Below are 23,370 nucleotides of genomic sequence, written 5' to 3' on the forward strand. Positions count from 1 at the left end.
GATGAAGTTTAATTGTAGGTTACATAAGGTTTACCAGAATTTATTAGAAGAACTGCCTCTGTATATTAAGGGGTTTGGGCTAAAGATGTTTGGGAAATGATGGTAGTGGCCTGAGAATAGATCCATTAAACTCTTGAATATTTCAGAGAAGGTGGATCTAAGGCAGAAAAGTCACACAGAGCTCAGACCATTTTTCATGTGGAGATAGACAATGTGTACATGGCTGTGCATATAACCTGTCTTGGGCATAGTTCTAAAGTGATTAAATCCATCATGAACAAGTCCCAAACATTAAAAATCCAGAAGCAGATTTTCTTTAACCAATAACTGAGAAACCTTTATTATCTCAAGATTGTGCTCACCAAATTTAGGCATTTTCTGTGACTCTTAGTTTCTAAAAGCCATCATAATTTTTTCCCTTTGTTTTCTCTTTCCAGCTGCTGCTGCTTCTGAATTATGAGGCTTGCCATGCTTCACTTCTTCAGTGGATAGCTTTATTTCTGCAAAGTGCATAGAATGAAGTTGTAGACTGCAGGCACTGAAAGACCTAAATGAATGTGTAAGAATGACCACAAGGCACCAGGCGTGGGTGTATTTATCCGTTTGTCTCATTACTAAGAGGTTTTAGTTCCAAAAAATATCCGGAAGGATTTAGTTTTGGGGAAGTGGGGAGGGAGAAGGAGTGGAGCAAGATTTTTAAATTTTTAAACAATTTATTTGAGCTTCCTATTGATACATTCTATTTTCTTTATATCAGAATCAGAATTTTTTAAGGGACTTTTACAGATTTTCAAACCAGTGTCCATAGGCACTAGAGAGTTGATTTTGGAAGTTTTTAGTATGTTAACAAAAGGGCATTTTATTTCAAAGAAAATGGGAAATTGCAAAGTTTAAGTTATTAAAACAACAATTAAGACATTTTATGGCCCAGAAACAAGCTGGTCTTGGTGGCACATGCTCTGCCCCGCTTGCAAGCTGATTCGTTTACATATGGCAGGCCAAAAAGTTTGCTTTACATTGCATCATACAGAAAAACCCGAACAAACTTTTTGGCTCACTCAATATTCTAGCTGATATTTTCCTTGCCAAGGAGGTCGTGTGTTTTTCATTGACAGAGGAAAAATAAAGCCACTTTCTCTCTTTGCAGAGCCAGCGTAGGACAGTGGTAAAAATATTCAGTTCTAGAGTCAGACTGCTGGGGTTAAAATCAAAGCTCGGCCTCTATCAAATTCTGTGGCCTTGGCAAGTTAGTTAACCTCTCTGTGCTACTTTCATTTTTGTTATTAAAACAGGGATGATAATAAAATGATCTATCTTATGGGGTTGTTATGAAGATTAAAATGAAAGAATCATGATAAGCATTTGATACATGAGATCAATATTTGTAATTTTTCAAAATTTACATATAGTCATATTCACCTTTTTCTGGTGTACAGTCCTATAAATTTTAATACATGCATATTATAATCACCAACACAACAGGAAGCAGAATAATTTCAATACCCAAAGAATTCACTTATGCTGCCTCTTTCTAGTCAGATGCTAGTGACACTCCCCTCTCTCCTCTAGATCCTAACCCCTGGCTACAACTGATGTGTCTTATGTCCCTGTGGTTTTACCCTTTCTCAAAATGTCATATAAATGGGATTATAGTGTATGTGACCTTTTGAGACTGACATTTTTCATTTAGCATGATGCCTTTGTGGTACAATCTGATTTATACAGAATCTTAACTGAAGGGCTGATTTCATGGAAAAAGGATTAGATGAGAAGTTTTTTTTTTTTTTAAAGATCATTAAAGGGAAGAAAAGCTCAGATTAATCTTATCCAAAGGAGAGTTTGGCTTAGTATGAGAAAGGAAATTTTCAGGGTTATCAAAATAGGATACACCTTTAAGAAGTGATTCTTTCCCTGCTATTAGTGTCTAGAGACCTAAGTCAAAAAGCCACTTGGAAGGCCTGGTGTAGAAATATATGAGTCAAATATGAATTAACTGAGAAGAAGGTGTGTTTGTGTATGGAGGCTTGGAATGGGGTAAGGTGTTGGAAGGTAACAAACAATCCCAAATAACCAGTGAATGTAATTATACTAGCTCTGTATCTTACAGGTACAAATTAACTATTGTTTAGTACAGAGGGGACTTGGACCTTAATCACTTCTACGGCACATAGAAGTAATCTTAACCAGGATTAGAAGAGAGAATGCAGTGGGGTGGGTAGGGGAAATAGCAAGACTGAAGGAAGAAAAAGAGCTCAAATGGAGGCTGAACAGATAAAGTGGCAGTTGGTGAGGCTGCAGTTGTAGGTCAGTGTATTGATCAACTGGTGCCAGGGGTAGCAATTATCATCATATGCTACAAATATCATGTGCCTTCTAATTTACACAGACACGCAAACACATATTATGCATATAGATGTGTTTTTAATTTGATCTATCTCTATTCTATAAATCAGCTAACTTGCCCCTAGAAAATGTAATGTTTACCGTATTAACTACAGTTTTCTGGGCATATACCAGGGTGGCTCAGATGGTAAAGCATCTGTCTACAATGCGGGAGACCTGGGTTCGATCCCTGGGTTGGGAAGATCCCCTGAAGAAGGAAATGGCAATCCACTCCAGGACTATTGCCTGGAAAACCCCATGGACAGAACAGCCCATGGGGTCGCATAGAGTCGGGCACGACTGAGCGACTTCACTTCACTAATTTAACCCTTGAGTCAAGACTCTGTGGGAGAAATTACTTTTTCCATTTGATAGATGAGGAAATTGAGGTTCTGAGATGTGAAGTGACTTACCCAGGGAAATAGAGATAGTGAATGAAGGCAGAGTCAGATTTTGTTGTGTCTGTTTAGAGCTTTGCCTTTGCTTGGCTTTTTCTTTACTTTGCTTTCACATGATGAGAGTGGTTGGACTTGGAATCTATTTGAAAATCCATGATCTATTTTTAAGTATGAGGTGACATAATATCTTATATTTCAGTGTATTCTATAATGACACTTTCTCTTTGAATGTTTGTTGTTATTTTTTAGTGGTGATGATACCTTTCAACCATAGTTACCAGTTGAGCTTAGTGACCAACCTAGATAGTATATTCAAAAGCAGAGACATTACTTTGCCAACTGAGGTCCGTCTAGTCAAGGCTATGGTTTTTCCTGTGGTCATGTATGGATGTGAGAGTTGGACTGTGAAGAAGGCTGAGCACCGAAGAATTGATGCTTTTGAACTGTGGTGTTCAAGAAGACTCTTGAGATTCCCTTGGACTGCAAGGAGATCCAACCAGTCCATTCTGAAGGAGATCAGCCCTGGGATTTCTTTGGAAGGATTGATGCTGAAGCTGAAACTCCAGTACTTTGGCCACCTCATGCGAAGAGTTGACTCATTGGAAAAGACTGATGCTGGGAGGGATTGGGGGCAGTAGGAGAAGGGGACGACCAAGGATGAGATGGCTGGATGGCATCACTGACTCGATGGACGTGAGTCTGAGTGAACTCTGGGTGTTGGTGATGGACAGGCAGGCCTGGTGTGCTGTGATTCATGGGGTCACAAAGAGTCAGACACGACTGAGCGACTGAACTGAACTGAACTGAACTGAAGAAGTTTAGGAAAGGAACAATAAACTATGGAAAAGTCTGAGAATCAGAAGACCTAAGCTAAAACTCCAGTTCTGTTCTTTATAGCTGCCTGAGCTCTCTCAGGTTTGAGTTCTTTGGTGAATTTAAAGTGACAACACAGGGATTCCCTGGCGGTTCAGTGGTGAAGAATCCATCAGCCAATGCAGGAGACACGGGTTCGATCCCTGTTCTGAGAAGATCCCACATGCCTCAGAGAAACTAAGGTCGTGTACCACAACTATTGAGTCTGTGCTCTAGAACTTGGGAGCTACAACTACTGAGCCCATGTGCCACAACTAGAGAGAAGCCGGCATGCCCCAGAGCCCATGTTCTGCAACAAGAGAAGCCAATACAATGAGAAGTCTGCACACCACAGCTGGAGAGAGAGTAGCCCCTGCTCGCCACAACTAGAGAAGAGCTGGCGCAGCAATGAAGACCCAGTGCAGCCAAAAATAAATAAATAGAAAATGTTAAATTGTGATAATACCAATTTCCCAGGGTTATTATCTGATTTAATAGAGGAAACGTATGGGTAAATGTGTAGCTATGCTATTCACGTGGTAGGCATTTAATAGGAGTTTGAGAAATTAGAGGAAAATATAAAGGACTTTTAATTTCAAGACTTAAAGCATAAGAAGAAAAGACTTATTTATTTGAATTATAGTCAGTTTGGGGCTCTGGTCTATGCTTGGTGATTGTAGAGTAGACTATACATGACTATTTTGTTTATATTCAACTAAATTTTATGCATATAAGTATAAATCTACTATTGTTAGATCAACAAGGTATACATTGAATGAATTAAATTTAAGTATGGGATGGTATATAGATTTCCATGATAGTTCACACCTAAAGATATATAAACTTTACACCAATCTTCTCTCCTTTTAATTGTGCTCATATTGAAACTAATAAATACCTAGGGAGATTTCATTACTAAATGTGAAAAAAAGCCAAGCTGGGCTGAGAATTTAATTGTACTGCTTTAGTACAGTATATATGTTTTTCACTTAAACCTCTTCTCTCTGATTTGAAAGATATGTAAATATGAGTAGTCAAGAAATCTATATTCCACTAGAATTCAATGCTCATAAAATTTACTGGTGGTGGCTGTATGAGACTATTATTCACTTTAGGACTGGCATTTTTCACCTTTCTAGTAGCACTTTTTATGCTATTCATTTGAAATTCAATTCTATTCACCAAGTATATTTATTGAAAGCTTGCTCCTACTCATGTTCTACATGCTAGAACTTGTTGACACAAGGGAGGAAGCCAGGCACACCAAGCGAGGACAGAAGTTTGGAAAGCCAGCTAGAAACCAGTGCCCGGCTGGTCAAGAGAAGACAGCCAGCGTGGGTATAATTGGGGGTTGATGATTTTGAGAGCAGGGCTGTCAGCTGTAGGTAGCCACAGAGTTGTTAACGTAGGAGGAGGGAGGGCAAGCCCTCCAAAGTACTGCTGGAAACCTGGCAGCTTCCCCAAGTCCCAGATGTTTCATCCTTCCTTGCTGCACTAAGGCAAGGACTGTGGTTGTCTCCATCTTTTTAAAGGCACAGACCACAGCTTCCGATACCAAAGAGAGTTTATGCAGAGCTCGCTTGTTGGAAGTATTTTTAAAGATCATTTTAAGCACAGTATCTGACCTATTTGTTTACAGCTGTGGTGGGGATTTTTTTCCTCTTCTACTTAGAATGCCTCAATATGCAGGTACAGCCAAGTCTGTAAGTAGGTGCCAAGAGGCACTAAGTAATGAAGCTAGATTTTCATCTATCCTGCACTTCAGTCAAATTGACCATGCCAGATTGAAATTAATTGAAAATGTTTAATTCCATTAATGATGCAGAATTTCCAAGAGCCAAAGAAAGTTTTTTTGTGTGTTTTTTTAAACCCACTTCAGCATAACTGGCAGATTGAATAATACCCATCTGTATTAAAAGTGGACATCTTTACTGCAGAAATTACTGAAAAAGACATGTCAAGTATCTTCAGCATCTTCCCAATGAAATCATTGTTACTTTTTTTTTTTTTTAAGTATTCTGGACATTGTCAACATTTAATTTAAAAATACACTGCGTTTTATATTTTATAAGGATGTCTCACATGGTATAGATGTTTTTATGTTCATTTTGCAATGGAGGAGACAGAATCAGAGAAATTAAGTGCTTCGTCCAAGAACACACAACCAGTGAATAAATAAAACCAGACTGTGATTCTTTGTATACTCACTCCAGAGTCTTTGCTCTCTTTTATATAGTACACAGACTTTGTGTTCAGTTCAGTTCAATTGCTCAGTCATGTCCGACTCTGTGACCCCATGAATCTCAGCACACCAGGCCTCCCTGTCCATCACCAACTCCCGGAGTTCACTCAGACTCACATCCATCGAGTCAGTGATGCCATCCAGCCATCTCATACTTGGTCGTCCCTTTCTCCTCCTGCCCTCAATCTCTCCCAGCATCACAGTCTTTTCCAATGAGTCAACTCTTCGCATGAGGTGGCCAAAGTACTGGAGTTTCACCTTTAGCATCATTCCCTCCAAAGAAATCCCAGGGTTGATCTCCTTCAGAATGGACTGGTTGGATCTCCTTGCAGTCCAAGGGACTCTCAAGAGTCTTCTCCAACACCACAGTTCAAAAGCATCAATTCTTTGGCGCTCAGCCTTCTTCACAGTCCAACTCTCACATCCATATGATATAGATGATACACTCTATCTGATAAAAAATTTACTCTACACATTATATGCTCTCTTCTTGTTTCTCTCATTTCTTATCTAGTTAGTTTAACAAGTCTATTCACCAGGTACAAAGTCATAATAATATGGTATAGGCACAAAATTCAACAGTAAGAGGAAGCCATGTTATCAAGAGAACCAGGAACATATGAGAGTACTCTGTGAAGAGACTTATTATGTGTCAGATGGTATATTAAAAGAAAAAAATTTTAATGAAAAAGAAAAAAAATGATTGGCTTATTATTTGGGGAAACAATAAAGTAAGCCTATAAGTCATGCACCAAGGTGAAATCTAGATAAATTAAACATTTTAAAAAGTAAAGTCATTAAAATAAAAATATGAGAAAGTGAATCTACCTCGTCTTAGGGAGGACAAGAATTTTTAAGCTTGAACATAATGAGAGAAAGCATAGACCAAAGTCTATAGATTTGATTACATAAAAAATTTATTTCTAAATATTTAAAACATAAAATAAAAATCAAATAGAGGAGAAATATTTGGCATCAGATTAAGAAGAGCTGTTATTTAAAAACACCTTACAATCAAAGAACAAAAATCACTAAGGCTTAAATAAAAAATGGACAAAGAATATAACCAGACAATTCAGTGAAGAAAAAATACATGACTAATTACAATTAAAAGAGTTCAACCCATTCCTTGAGAAAACATTAAATGAAATAATATACCCTTATCTATCAAAATAGAATGAATGTTTTAAAATATATATTCAATTTGGTGATGGTCTGGTGAGATGGACACATACATCTTAGTGCAGTTAATAAACTGGTACAGACTTTCTGGAGAGCACTTAAAATTTTTTTCTGAGAACCTCAAAGAAGCTCGTGCCTTTGACCCCATAGTTCTCTTCCTAGGAATATATTCTGTGGTTCCAGTAAAAATTTCAAAGCTACACATGCAAAAAGATTTTTATATCAATATTCTAGGAATTTTTTTATGATGGAAAATTTTATACCAACATCGAGAAAACATTACAACAAATCTCTATGTACCCCTCATCCAGCTTCAACAGTTGGTGAGATTTTCCCAGTCTTGTTTCATCTATTTCTGCTCTATTTCTGTCCCTGGTTTTCTTTATTTCTCTTTCTCCAGGAGTATTTTAAAGCAACTCCTAGAAATCTTATTTTATTTGTAAATACATGAATATGATAAAATCTTTAAAAATTATTCAAAGGTTGTTATTAAGTCTAGAGAACTGAACAGGTTTTATGCTAAAATTTCTTCATTGTTCCAAGAATGTTTTTCTCCTGTTTTCTTCACATTTGAATCCAAAAGAGGTCTGCACAATGCATGTGTTGACATTATGTCTCATAAGTTTCTTCTAACGTATAACAGTTGACCCCTTCCTCTTTCCTCTTTATTTGGATAAATAAATTAGGTTATCTGTCCTGTAGAATGTCCCTCATTCTAGATTTAGCTGTTGTTTGCTTCATGGTTTCATTCATTTTTTTCTAGCCCACTTATTTCCTGTAAAGTTGTACTTAGGGTGAGGCTTATTAGAGACAGGCTCATTTTTATTTTTATTTTTTGGCAAGAGTACTGTATGTGTGGTGTTTTGTACTTCCTGCTGTATCATGCATAAAATTTCTGGTTGCCCCACTTTTACTGAAGATTAATAGGTTCTGGTGAGGCCCCCCTCCCTTTATTTTTATCAGTTTCCTTATTGACTTTATACATAGTTGTTAGTTATAACTTTCATTAATGATCATTGCCTACATTCATTATTTCATTAGATTTTTTAATCAAAGTATAGTTTTTTTACAATATTAGTTTCAAGTATACAACACAGTGATTCAGTATTTTAAAGAATATATTCCATTAAAAGTTATTACAAAATAAAAAGGTTAAAAAAAGTTATTACAAGATAATGACTATAATTCCCTAAATACAACAGATCCTTGTTGTTTATCTATTTTATATATGGTAGTTTGTATCTTAATTCCATACCACTATTTGCCTCTCCCCTTTAGTAACTATTTTGTTTTCTAAAGATATATGTACCCATATGTTCTTTAGAATACAAAATCATGTTTTTCTAATTCTGCCAGTTCTTTTGCATTAATTAACTATAATTTTCTACAAAGATAAACCTCTCTTTTTCAACAATTTGGTTACTCTAAAAAAATTCATGCAGGATGGGTATGATACATGCTTGATTCTTTCTCTTATTTATCAGTTTTCAGAGTAATGTGTTAATGCTCTTGCTACTTCTATTAATTGGTTTATAATAGTGCAGTCTAGAAACAACATGAATGTCCAGCAGTAGAAGATATCCTGTGATATATGTGTGCTATAAATACTGTGCAATCTTTAAATGTAAAATAATGTTTAATAATATAGATGAAATATTAAATGAAAAAAGACATAGAAATATACATGTAGCATGATCCAAATATCTATATTACATACATTGCAAAGTCCTAATTCAGTCTCAGATATTAACATGATTACCATAGGACAGTGAGTTTTAGGGTCTTAAAATATCTATATTTATTTTCCATAGAACTTCCTATGAAATACTTTTATCATGGTAGGGGAGTTTGAAGGAGAATTGATACATGTTTATGAATGGCTAATAACTGTGGAAAATTCTGAGAGAGATGGGAATACCAGACCACCTGACCTGCCTCTTGAGAAATCTGTATGCAGGTCAGGAAGCAACAGTTAGACCTGGACATGGAACAACAGACTGGGTCCAAATAGGAAAAGGAGTACATCAAGGCTGTATATTGTCACTCTGCTTATTTAACTTCTATGCAGAGTACATCATGAGAAACGCTGGGCCGGAAGAAGCACAAGCTGGAATCAAGATTTCTGGGAGAAATATCAATAACCTCAGATATGTAGATGACACCACCCTTATGGCATAAAGTGAAGAGGAACTGAAAAGCCTCTTGATGAAAGTGAAAGAGGAGAGTGAAAAAGTTGGCTTAAAGCTCAACACTCAGAAAATGATGATCATGGCATCTGGTCCCATCACTTCATGGGAAATAGATGGGAAAACAGTGGAAACAGTGTCAGACTTTATTTTTTGGGCTCCAAAATCATGCAGATGGTGACTGCAGCCATGAAATTAAAAGACACTTACTCCTTGGAAGGAAAGCTATGATCAACCTAGATAGCATATTCAAAAGCAGAGATATTACTTTGCCGACTAAGGTCCATCTAGTCAAGGTTATGGTTTTTCCAGTAGTCACGTATGGATGTAAGAGTTGGACTATGAAGAAGGCTGAGTGCCGAAGAATTGATGCTTTTGAACTGTGGTGTTCAAGAAGACTCTTGAGAGTCCCATGGACTGCAAGGAGATCCAACCAGTCCATTCTGAAGGAGATCAACCCTGGGATTTCTTTGGAGGGAATGATGCTAAAGGTGAAACTCCAGTACTTTGGCCACCTCATGCAAAGAGTTGACTCATTGGAAAAGACTCTGATGCTGGGTGGGATTGGGGGCAGGAGGAGAAGGGCATGACAGAGGATGAGATGGCTGGATGGCATCACTGACTCGATGGACGTGAGTCTGAGTGAACTGCAGGAGCTGGTGATGGACAGGGAGGCCTGGCGTGCTGAGATTCATGGGGTCACAAAGAGTCGGACACGACTGAGCGACTGAACTGAAGACCCTTTGCTGTTCACCTGAAACTATCACAACTTTGCTAATAGGCTAGACTCCAATACAAAATAAAAAGTTTATATATATATATATATATATATATATATACATATATAGTCAGACTTAAAAAAATGTGAATTTATTTAAAGGAAAGGTCTCTGGGAAAGTCATACTTGAAGAAAATTATGGGTGGTGATCTTAGTTCTGGCTTTGACTTCTATTGTAACTTTGGATCTTCCTTCCTACATCTAAATGAGTCTTTATGGAGCTAACCAAACAATTGTAGGGATTCTAAATGTGTTAAGTTCTGTAGACTCCTTTTCCTGTTAAACATAACACTCTCTGTTGACTCACATAATCAGTAGAAAGAGGTCTATTAAAGTTGAGTCATGTTCAACTCAATTTGATCAGTTCAGAAAACAGCCAAACTGAATTTCCTGTTTTTGTTTCTTGCACATGGTGTGTGTGTGTGTGTGTGTGTGTGTGTGTGGTGTGTATGTGTGTCTTTTTATCAACTGGTCCAGTGGTCTGTATCAGATGAACAAATGGACCGCAGTCTCAAGATTGCATTTCTCGTCAAGGCCTGTTTAACATACAAAATTTGTTTGTTGCTTAGTTTCAAGATGAGTGAAAGGGAGCAGACACCCTAGCTTTGATTTTGACAAGTTCCCAGTGATCCCCTAGAAAGTACTTGTTTCTATGGGGACCTCCCTGAGGCCTAGTTTCTACTTCTGTAAAATGGGGATTAGATGGTTTGACTCATAGGATTATTTCCAGCACAATGTACGTAAAACTCTTGGCACAGTCCTCAGCAATAAGCAGGTGCACAACAATGCTAGTTTACTCTTCTCTCTTCTCAAAGAGAAAGTGAAGCAGTCTTTCCCCTTATACTATATTCTAATATTAGAGAGCAGATCCTGGGGTCAGGCTCTCTAGATTCAAGTCCAGCTCCACTCTTGGCTTTGGGCAAGTGATATGAATGCAAGTTTTGTCCCTCAGTTTTCCTATATGAAAATATAGATAATAATACTTCCTATTTATAGCCTGCTATGCATATCAAGTGAGTTAGTTAGAGTGCTTAGAATGTTCTCTGCCCCAGACTAGGAACCATATTGTATAAATTTTTATCTTTATTTTCTGCCTAAAGGAATGAAATTTCTAAGCCCAAAGTTTAAGGCATTTCCCCTTTGGATGACGCGTGAGATACACTGACCACTTCTTACTTTTTACTTCTCTTTTACTAGGTCTTACATAGACCTTCTTCCTTCTGTTGACATATTTAATACAGTCACACAATCCAGAGTTTACATAATCAGGTCAAGGTTCCCTCCTGTGATTATAATTGATTAGAATTGTGTGAGGTGTATCCCCCTTTTCTTGTTCTTTTCCTCACCGCTCTTGTGATGGTAGTGGCGGTGGTGGGCACCATCATGTGTATGTGCTGGGACCCTGAAGTGTAGTGGCATAAGCACCCTGTTGGACTTTCATGCAGCCCAACTTTCTACACACTCATTTTATCACTAATCTTTTGTTGGGAGATTTCTACAGATTTCTGCTTCTGTTATGGGACATTTTATTACTGTCTCAAAAGGTAAACAGTGTACAAAGCTTAGTGGGGGGTGGGAATGGAATAACCCAAGTTCTTTCCAACATGTTGACAATAGAGGATTACTAGGTTTAGGACTTGGATGCTGAATAACTCAGACACAGAGACAAATCACATGGCCAGATTACTCAGGAATAGGACAGCTTAAGTAGTGCACAGGAACCTCAGATACCAAATGGGGACATTATTCTCAGATTGTAGGGACTGTGTCAGAAAACGTTTTCCACTCACACTGAAGAAAATAACAACAGAGCCAAAGTAGAGGTGCCCTCTATGGCAGTAACCAAAGAGATCATTTTTAAATGTGTTGCTAATAGGACCGAGGGGCATCCCGGGTGGCTCAGTGGTAAAGAATCTGCCTGTCAATGTAGGAGTTGTGGGTTCAATCCCTGGGTTGGGAAGATCCCCTGGAGAAGGAAATGGTAACCCACTCCAGTATTCTTACCTGGGAAATCCCATGGACAGAGCAGTCTGGTGGGCTACAGTCCATAGGGTCGCAAAAGGATCAGAAACCACTGAGCAACTAAACAACAACAAATGAGACCAAGGTGTCTTCTCTATTTATAGGCACCAGAGTGTTTTTCAAATTGCATCAAAGTGACCAGGTGCATCAAAGTATACACTAGGAAAACAGGACAGTAAGTATTGCATCACATCTAGGGAAATGTTGTACTGTGAAAACAGCTCGAGTTATAGAAAGGAAGTTTGAAGAAATGAGCGCCAATGGCTAAAACCTTCTCACTAGGCAGCCAGCAGTCCTCAGAGTAGAAAAGTAAGCTGATATGGAGGGTAGACCCCAGTTGTCTGGGCAGAAATATCTAGTATGGGCTAGAACAATCTGCTCAGACACTTTTCTGAAACTATTAAAAGCATCTATTCCCAGCTGTTTTAGTTCTGTGCTCAAAAGGGCACAGACTAGGGCATTCTTTTTCCCACTGACTGTCCACGCCCAGGAGAAGAAAGTGATTTGGTTATTTTGTGAGATGAACCTTCTGTCTGGGGGCAGAAAACACAGGGCATTGTGGGCCATGCTAAAGATTTCCGGGGTTGGAAAGCCATTTGTGGGTTTTAAATAAGGAAGTGAGAGAAAATGTGGTGCTATTTATAGATTTATAAAATATGAAATCAGAAAAAAATCATCTATTTTAGCTATTTAAATTTAAGAGTCACTTGACTTCCATTCATAAAACTTTGGAAACACTCTAAGATAGTGCATTAGTCAGGGTTCTCCAGAGAAGCAGACCAATAGGATATATAAATATATATAAAACGTATTTCACATTAAGATTATATATGTTTAAAATTTATACATTTAAATATATATATATTCAATTAAATATTTACATATATGTGTATGTATGTGTGTATATATATATATAACTGGATTGGCTCTCGTGATTGTGAGGAGCAAGCCAGCAGTCTGGAAATTGAGATAAGAGTTGAAGTTATAACTTTGAATCTGAATTTTACCGAGCAGCAGTATGGAGATTCAGGAGGGTTTCTGTGTTGCTGTCTTGAAGAGAAGTCCTTTCCTTCAGTCCTTGCTCTTAAGGCTCTCAGCTGATTGGACAAAACTCACTCACATTATGAGGGTAACTTGTTTTACTCAAGGCCTACTGATGAAATGTTAAGCTTCCCTCATAGCTCAGTTGGTAAAGAATCCGCATGCAATGCAGGAGACCCCAGTGTGATTCCTGGGTCGGGAAGATCTGCTGGAGAAGGGATAGGCTACCCACTCCAGTATTTTTGGGCTTCCCTGGTGACTCAGCTGATAAAGAATCCACCTGCAATGTGGGAGACCTGGGTTCAATCCCTGGATTGGGAAGGTCCCTTGGAAAAGGGAAAGGCTACCCCCTCCAGTATTCTGGTCTGAGAATTCCATGGACTGTGTAGATCATGGGGTTGTAAAGAGTCGAAACGACTTTCACTTTCACACTTAAAATGGCTTCACAGCAAAATCTAGACTGATGTTCGGCCAGAAAGCTGTGCCGGTTGTAGCTCAGTTGGTAAAGAATCTGCGTGCAATGTGGGAGACCCCAGTTTGATTCCTCTGTTGGGAAGATACCCTGGAGAAAGGATAGGCTACCCACCCCAGTATGCTTGGGCTTACTTGGGGTGGCTCAGTTCGTAAAGAATCCGCCTGCTATGCAGGAGATCTGGGTTCAGCCCTTGGGTTGGGAAGATCCCCTGGAGAAGGAAAATGTTACCCACTTCAGTATCCCGGCCTGGAGAATTCCATGGACTGTATAGTCCATGTGGGTCACAAAGAGTTGGACATAACTGAGCAACTTTCACTTCAATTTGGCCAAAATCTAGGCCAGGTTGACACATAAAATTAACCATTGCAGATAGTAAAGGTTTATGATGTTACCCTTAGTTTAGAAGTGATTTTATTAGCCCAGGTAAGTCAACTGACCATTTTGCTTTAGGCTTGCAATCAGTTAAGAGAGAGGACCACTCTTGTTATCTGCTTCACACTTGGAAGGGGAGGCATAAGGTAACAGGAGTATTTTACAGCCCCCTAGAAATCCAAGGTGATAATTACTGCTGTTTGAACACTTTCCTTTTTGTCCTATATCACACAATCCTTTTATTGACAACTTTGTGATAAGGGCTAATGACTTTTAGCTTCGTCACTGACATTGTGGAAACCTACTAGTTGATGTTTTGTTAATTAATTGGATCGAACCCGGGTCTCCTGCATTGCAGACAGATGCTTTACCATCTGAGCCACCAGGGAAGCCTTAATTAATTTGAATTTTCCATGTTAAAATGAATGTCTCTACTTCTAGTGAACAATTGTTTCCTTCTAAGGAGGAAATATTTACAATACATAATGATTGTGTTTACAGAAAATGAAAAATGATACTGGGATGGGTTGTGGCAGATTGTTAACAATCCTGCTTGGTGACATAAAAGGGAGAACTTCCTTCCTATTTTCTAGTTTTGAAAGTCTTGCCCTGTACATCTTGGAGCCATGGTGGAAATACACCAACAACAGAGAAACAAAGATACAGTCCTGAGCTCATTACATATCATATACAGTTGACCAAAAAATTCTAGTTTCTTGGAAAAATTGACTCATTACTTAGTTACATTAAATTTAAAGGTCACTTGCAATTAATTATTTGAAAAAAAAAAGTCATAACAGTTCTAAGAATCTTCCATAACTTTTCTTTTAAACTCTGACCTTAAAACTTTAATTTATTTCAGGTTTTAACAAAACAAATACTGCCAAGTATGTTATCAATTGCTAGTGTTCAATGCTAATAAACATGAGTTTGGGTTTTAAGGGCCATATTTTAGACTACATCTCATGGTTTTAGACTATATCTCTAAGCCTTTGAAATATATCCTTACTTACTAAGGGAACCTGGTAAGAGGTATAGCTAAATCAATATACACATAAGCTCCTATGAGAAAACCATTCAGAATTGTAGGTTGTTGGGGTATGGTAATGGATAAATTACATCATTGCCTGGTCAGGGATGGATGGATGTGAAGGACCAGAATCTTTCTTTCTGTATCTTATTTATTTTTTAAATGAGATTTTGAGTTTTTTAAAAAAACCAACTAGCCAGGAATAAATTTATTGCTGCACATGTCAAAGCACACAATAAAGTTTATCACCCTTGTTTGCTACATTACTCACAGATTCTAAAGACTGAAAACTGAACTTTTAACTAATTTGATGCATCATCTAATTCTGAATTTAATCATCTATATGCAGGATTCATGCAAATTAATATTCTTCCTTTGTTTCTGGGATCTAAGCCATAATGGTTCTACTGAAACTTTATTGCATGGTGAAATGGAAACTTTTTGTGAGTCTAAGACTTGCAGGAGAACTCCCTATGTGACAAGTACTGAGGACAAATATTCAAAGCAGCCCCCTGCCTGCAAGGAGTTCATAATGTCATGGGGGTCAAAGATAAAGCAACACTTGTAAAATATTTTGATCAATGGGATAGAAGAGATTTGCCCAGAATTGGGTTTTCTCCTGTACCATTTCTCACAACACCCAGAAATACTTTATTATGGACCCTGTGGGTTTTGCTGACTCAGACTTCCTTACTCCTTCTCTTACAGGACCCCAACTTTCCCTGGTAAATCCTGCCTCCCAGTACAACCTGTCATTTGAAACTATCATTCAAGGTGACTGGACTCTTTTAACCAAGGGGGCAAGTATGTGAAACAAGGTAGGCTAACTCACACTCTCTCTTAGGACTTTGAATTTTTGAGAGTATTTTGGGCATGTCCTAAAGAGACTATCCAACCAGCCAAATGACGGGTCTTGCCTTCCCTACCTTCTCTGTTCTGCAAGAAGCTAATTATTCAAGTTTCCTTTGATTCTATGAGCTATTTCATCCCATATCTTGCCAATAAACTCATTAAAAAATGTGGTTTATGCTGTTTAAAAACCAAAGAATTCTTGACATGGTATCATTTAATATGAACAGTTCTCTCCGGCCCTCCTTAGTTTTCTCCTACCTTTATCCTCTCCTCATATAAATTTTACTCTTTTTTTTTGTCATTCTTTACATCTTCCTCTAGGGCATAGTGATTGCCATCTGAGGAAGATCCAGGGCTCAGCTGAGGCAGGCCTGCATTTTCCCGTATTACAGTAATCACAATGGGTGGGCATTTGAAGAGCTATAATTTGAGCATCAGTTGTTCAGTTGCTAAGTCGTGTCTGACTCTTTGCCACCCCGTTGACTGAAGCATATGTACCTTAATTCATTATTACAGCAAGCCTATGTAATAGCATTATAGTTATTTAGAGAAGCAGAGTTCAAGCAAGTTAAGGAACTGGTCCAAGTTTACACAGCAGAAATATATCAGAGCTCTAATTTGAACCCATACCTACCTGACTTCAAAACTCAGTATTTCATTGAGGCTTCTCTGCTACCCTCCTCCAAGTCATCACAAGTTTGATAACTTGCACATATTACTGTAACTTAAAACTGGTATATGAATACTATGTCATATAGATGTAATTACTAAATGGGATAATGCACAGAAAGCCTTTAGATTTTACAAGTGGTCAAAAAATGTGAGTGCTTTCTAGTTCAATTCCAAATTCAATATGTAAATCTGAATCTCAGGGACCATGGGAATTCAAAATCTTAGTTGAATCTGTCATTTCCAACTATGCCTAACAAACTTCTCACCAGAGTGTAGCTGTGGAAAAACGCTGAATTCTATTCCCCCCCACCCTTTTTTTTTTTCTATCCTCACACCATTCCAAATCCTGGAAGAAATGCTAACAAACAGTGAAATGCCTATAGTAGGACATCAATGGCAAAGACTGTTCGTGAATTCAAAGTCTAAGTAAGTGGATAGTAGTCTTCTGCACATTTGCTTCTAAGATTACATATTTGCCTATTTGTGTTTCACATGTCATTTGTCAGTTTGATAAATATATTTTGACAATAGTTTAGAATATATCTAAATTTCAGTGTCTAAGGTTTTATAACCTTATAGGTAACTTTTAGTTTGGCAGCTCAAAATAGCATCCCCTTTGTCTCATACTGTTGCTATGAGGGTTAAATAAAACAATATATGGCAATTGCTGTACCTTGAACAGAGTAAGCAGTCAAGAAGTGTTAGCTATACTTACTATGACTCTCCTTGCATTTATAATATTTTGAAGATAATTGATGCCTACCAAATGTTTGCTGAGTTGAACAGAGTCATTAGGCTACAAGGAGAACATGTTTCATGGAAAAGTGAATAGCTGAAAAGAAAGGATTTCAAGTTACACGATGTTTGAATGCAAACTGGGGAAAAAGAAGTAAAATTCTCATTAAACAAAAAAAAATCTGGTCAACTTTTCTAGTGTGATATTTGGTTGCAATGTTAAAAATTATTGACTCAAATGAAACTTTTGGTTTTAGCTTCAGGTTTAAGTTTTACTCATTTTCCTGATTACCAGGAAGCAATATCTGAACTTAGTGGGTGAGAGGAAAGTCATACCTTTGAAATGCACCAAATTCTAAAGGTGCTTCATTGTCCCCACAACTGTAAATGAAGCCCACATCCTTTCCTTCTGGCCAAGGTGATGGTAAAAAACGCCCTAGAAAATACATATCATCAGAATTTATTTTATAAGTTCTTGTCAAAGTGATATGGCTGTGAGAATCACTGGTTTAGAGCTGATAGATGAGCCTTCCTAAGTCTGTAGCCTTGGGAGCATCAGATACCCATGTTCCTCTCTACTGGGTTGTGGTCAGAGTGGCTGGGGGAGGGGCCTGAAAGTAGAGAGGCTAGAAAAACTAGGAATGGTGGCGCACAATTTATTAGAACAAGGCAAAGGCAGAGGGGAATAACTCAAAGCATGATAAAACAAAGTGTGTTGAGAGAAGTCGAAGGAGCAAACAAGGAGGGAACTTACAAATGTCAAGACCTATGGAGGTACAGGCAAGGCTGGGTCATAGAGTCAAGAGTTCAGAGCTGAGTAAGGATCATAAGGATGTGGAAGAATCAAACAAGCTTGATGGTCTCTGATTCCATTGTATCTGCAGATCATGCATGGCAAATCTGCCACTGAAACAGACTAACAAATTTAAGAGACTCCAGGATAGGGCTCTCTACTAACAAAGACAAGGGCTTGCCATACATAAGCAGAAATTTCATACCACTTTGGAAGTGATGAGAGATTTTCTTGAGCAAGTTTTCATCTTTTATAATAATATATTTCTATCTGCCTTATATCCCAAATCTGTGGTAGAAGACCAAAATTGAAATAACACCAGAGAAATATCATTCCATTCTATCTTAATGATCTCTCAAACTTTGTCCCCAACTCTGGCAATGAAAAATGTTACAGGATATAGCATAGTAGGAGCAGCTTTTAGATGATACTTTTTTTGCATACTGACATTGACCACAGTTGTGTGAATAGATCTTTACTTCTATTTGTAACTGATGGGAATACTGACTTATTTAAAAACATATAGCTTTAAAAAATCCATAACAATTTAATAAATATACAGTATACTATATAAAATATACTTTTCATAAATGTTATATATTTAAAATATAAGATATGTACATACATTTATATTTGTTGTTCAGTTGCTAAGTTGTGTCTGAGTCTTTGTGACCCCATGGTCACAGCAGCACGCCAGGACTGCAGCACACCAGCCATCCCTGTCCTTCACTATCTCCCAGAGTTTGCTCAAATCCATTTCTATTGAGTTGGTGATGCTATCTAACCATCTCATCCTCTGTCATCCCCTTCTCCTTTAACCTTCAATCTTCCCCAGCATCAGGGTCTTTTCCAATGCATCACTCTTCACATCAGGTGGCCCAAATATTGGAGCATTAGCTTCATCATCAATCCTTCCAATGAATATTTAGATTTGATTTCCTTTAGGACTGACTGGTTGAATCTCCTTGCAGTCCAAGGGACTCTCAAGAGTCTTCTCCAGCACCATGATTTTCGAACTCAGTCTTCTTTATGGTCCAGCTCTCACATCTGCATGTGACTATTGGAAAAACCAAAGCTTTGACTATATGGACATTTGTCAGCAAAAGGATGTCCCTGTTTTTGAATACACTGTCTAGCTTTGTCATAGTTTTTTTCCAAGGAGTAAATGTCTTTTAAGTTCATAGCTGCCGTTACCATCTGCAGTGATTTTGGAGCCCAAGAAAATAAAAGCTGTCACTGCTTCCACTTTTGCCTTCTATTTGTCATGAAGTGATGGGATCAGATGCCATGTCTTCGTTTTCTGAATGTTGACTTTTAAACTAGCATTTTTCCTCTCCTCGTTCACCCTCATAAAGAGGCTCTTTAGTTCCTTTTTACTTTCTGCCATTAGAGTGTTATCATCTGCATATCTGAGGTTGTTGATATTTCTCTTGGAAATCCTACTTCCAGTTTGTGATTCATCTAGCCTGGCATTTTGAATGATGTACTCTGCATAGGCACTAAATAAAGTGATAATATACAGCCTTGAAGTACTCCTTTCCCAATTTTGTACCAGTCGGTTGTTCCATGCCCAATTCTAACTGTTGCTTCTTTACCTGCATACAGGTTTCTCAGGAAGCAGGTAAGGTGGTCTGGTATTCCTATCTGTTTAAGAATTTTTCATAGCTTGTTGTGATCCACACGGTCAAATGAAGTCAATGAAGCAGAAGTAGATTGTTTTCTGAAATTCCCTTGCTATCTCTATGCTGCTGCTGCTGCTAAGTCACTTCAGTCCTGTCCGACTCTGTGTGACCGCATAGACAGCAGCCCGCCAGGCTCCCTCGTCCGTGGGATTTTCCAGGCAAGAGTACTGGAGTGGGTTGCTATTGCCTTCTCTGCTATCTCTATGAGCCAACACTATACGTAAAAATATAAAAATATGATAAGCAGCATTAAGATATACTGAGATTTAAAAAATGATTTTCACTGTGGTTCTTGACCCACTTCTAGCACTCATTCAGTGACACGAACTGTTATTAAGAAGGAGAATAATGTGTGAGAGGTCCAAACAAAGGGAGATAACTCAAAAGCCAGAGATGTTTGACATTTTAACAAGATGTACGTGTTAAAATAGAGTACTGTGAAAAAAATTCTACTGCTTAGAAGGTGTCATTCTGTATGATTTCTCTAGGACAGTGTTTTTCTCTGTCTAAAATATGTTTATCGGTAGCTGCTAAAACGATTCCACTGACATTTAAAAAAACTTTTTATTGTGAAAAATCTAAAGCATACAGAAAAGAAGAGAATAAGTATAATAAATTATCCAGTTTCAAGAATTATCAATATTTTTCTCATCTTGTTTCATTTAAACCCTTATTTTTTTTGAGGGAGGGGCTAGTATTTAAGCAAATTCCAGACATTGTTTCATTTTATTCATACACACTTCATTATGCATTGCTAGTTGAAAGAGTATGTTTTATGTACCAACCATGTCATTATCTCAATTTACAAAATTAACAATTTTAACTTTCAACCCATATTCAGATTTGCTTATTTCACATATATTTAAACAACATATGTCACTTATTATAATTAGGCAAAAATGTGAGAAGTTATTGGAAATTATAATAGACTTATTTGAAGAAACATATCTAGTAATAATATTTTGATAATGATAATGTTGGTGGTGATAATGACAGACATGATCTATTACAGGGAAAATAATTATTATTTTGAGATTAAGTTGCAAAATGTTTACTTTTAATTGCATATTATTTTAGAAAGTCAATTTATAGGTTTTACTTTTTAATTTTTATATAATTTATTTAATTTGATTTCCTATAATAGAATTACGGTGTTCAAGAGTATGAATGCTTGTAAGATTTTTAAAATCCATTCCCCAATTATCCCCCAGAAATTGTTTTCCAATTCAATTTCTAGAATCTGAGTACTTATTTTAATTCAACTTCATTAGTATAAAATATAACATGTAAGTTTTAATAAAATGATATATGAAATATTGCATCTTTCCTTTAGCTTTTTGTGAGAATGATATCTTTCAATTTTTTTTTTCAAATTTTTCTATCTATAATTGTAATTCTTTGCTTGGCATGATTCTGGACCAACTTTCTATTTCAGGGCTTATCTTACTGATTTGTAAAAACTTTGTCTATAGTAAAGACATAAACTTCTTGTGTACCTTATGTTGTTAAATATTTTCTTCTAATTTCATTTGTTTTTTTCCAATGAAGTTTTACATTTTTACCATCAAACCTGTCAGTATTTTTTATTGTTATTTCTTTAGAAGTTTTACTCAGAAAGTCCTCCCCATCCTAAGATAATGTATATTTAAATTTGCTTCATGTTGATTTATGATTTTTAAAAAATGCTTAGTTTATTATTTCTTCTGAATAATTTTAAGAGTATGGTGTATGGAAGGCGCTGACAGGACTTCCAATCATTTCATCTCCATAGCATATAAAAAGTAACATTTCCTTTCCTTACTGATTTTTTTTAACTAAGCTTTTATGTCCACTGTGGCTCATAATGGTGTATTGATTTACAAGTGAATGGGTTATCTACATATTTTTTCCCTAGCAGACTGTTAAAGGACCTTTTTGTAGTCTTCCTTTGTACCTTTTACATTGCTTTGAGTGTGGTAGTCAATAAAATTTGTTGCATGAAATAAACAATTAATGAGTCATTAATATATCTGGGAAAGTATTAACTCTAAGATAAATGAATGTCTGTTTTGACTGGTTTAAATATTTAACTTTTGGAAAAAAAAAAAAGAGCACTGGACCTGCAGGGAGCTTTAACAAACCCTCCAGTTGATGATTCTTTCCTTTAACTTAAGTAATGCAGTCACTTTCCTAGTCAGAACATCAGTTTCTCATGGTCCCTAGGATCAGGATTAATATGTGGATTCAAAGCATTTTAATTCAACATTCTTTTGAAACAACCGTGATGCAGCTGAGCTGTTATCTCTCAAACCCTAGTAACCTACAGACATTTTTTACAAAACACCTTTGAAGACTGCATTATATCTTGTCAATCCAGCAGGATTTCCATATATGCCAGCCAGTTCTGGGACATCTCAACAACATTCTCCTAAGAATTGGCTTCCGGGGACACACACATCCTAACTCCACTATAAACTCCATCCTCACGGGGACTAGATCTTCCACTGGTTTTGCAACCTCCTGCAGCGTTGCATTCGAGTGGCGAATACTGACGCTTGCTCCATGACTGAATGAACCCGCACCTTGCTGCGCTCCTCCCCTCGGAGCCACTGAGCGGATCGGGCCTTGCGGTCACCTGCCAGTCTCCTGGAGGCTGCGGAGTCCCGCAGCGTCGCCAGTCTCTGACACTCGGGGGCTGCCTGACTTCGCTAAGCTCTGCAGGCTCGCCGGCCTCAGTCCGGGGCTGAACGCCCCGCCGAGGGCTGGGCACCCGCTCGCAAGGCTCGGAGATAGACCCTCTTCCCGACTTCTTCCCCATTCTCGCCCTTTCCCCGCTGCCCTTTGCAGCATTGTAAGACCGGATTGAGAAAGTCTTTTTGTTTCGTTACTTCATTAAGTAAACGTCTTTGCTTACCGAGCAGCCCTGGTGTTTGGCCTTCAGTTTCCTTTCGGTAAAACGAGGGGACTGAAGTAGATGGGCGTTTTCAAAATGTGGTTGAGTTCCTAGGAATGAAAAAGTGCTTCTGGGGCCGCTGTTTAAAAACAATCTCAACCAAAATATAACAACAGAACACTTCTCTTCCCCCGTAAACCAGTCTCAAAAAATCCAACAGCAAAAACCCCCTTGTAAAATCGCTGAGGCAGATAACCCTCCACTGTTTTTTCACAGCTAACATGTTATACTTTAAATTTTCTTCATTTTCTTTACAACACATTGGTTTTTCATCTGTAATGATTTTCATAAATTCAGAATGTTACATCAATAATTTCTTCATATAAATGTAATAAATTGTATGCCTTATATCCACTAGCTGATTAAAAACAGCTTATGTCAAAAATCATCACCACACAACTTCTGCTTCAGAGAAAATTCTAGAATCTAAACCAAAGGGTTTTAGACCTAGGCCAAAGGGTTTTAGACCTAGGTGTGCCACTGTTTTGTCTTGAGCAATTCATTTGAGCAACCTTACTTTTGATCTCTGAAGAATGAGCTAGGACCTGAATGACATCCAAGTCTCTTTCCTGTTTTGAATTCTCAGGACATCCATGCTTGCTGAACCGTTGGCAAGCTTATTATAGTCAACTTGATTATAGTGAGATCCTCAAATGAATATAGGTTTAACAGCCTAGGATAGTGCCTTGGCTTCCACTTTCAGATTTTTTCCTCCCTGTTGGGGCTTTGGCCACTCCATTCTTC

The 23,370-nt window shown here is 37.6% G+C and overlaps 1 long non-coding RNA gene across 1 annotated transcript in view; it reads left to right on the plus strand.

Annotated features, from left to right (window-relative positions):
- Nucleotides 1-437: 437 nt before the first annotated feature.
- Nucleotides 438-23,370, plus strand: part of LOC138432681 (uncharacterized) — a 150,469-nt gene continuing 127,536 nt past the window's right edge. Inside the window, exons 1-2 of the long non-coding RNA XR_011253946.1 lie at nt 438-559; nt 15,669-15,778. This is a non-coding gene — a long non-coding RNA (uncharacterized lncRNA). The remainder of the gene's footprint in view (nt 560-15,668; nt 15,779-23,370) is intronic.

This window comes from Ovis canadensis, chromosome 2 (genome assembly GCF_042477335.2).
Source record: "Ovis canadensis isolate MfBH-ARS-UI-01 breed Bighorn chromosome 2, ARS-UI_OviCan_v2, whole genome shotgun sequence".
NCBI lineage: Eukaryota > Metazoa > Chordata > Mammalia > Artiodactyla > Bovidae > Ovis > Ovis canadensis.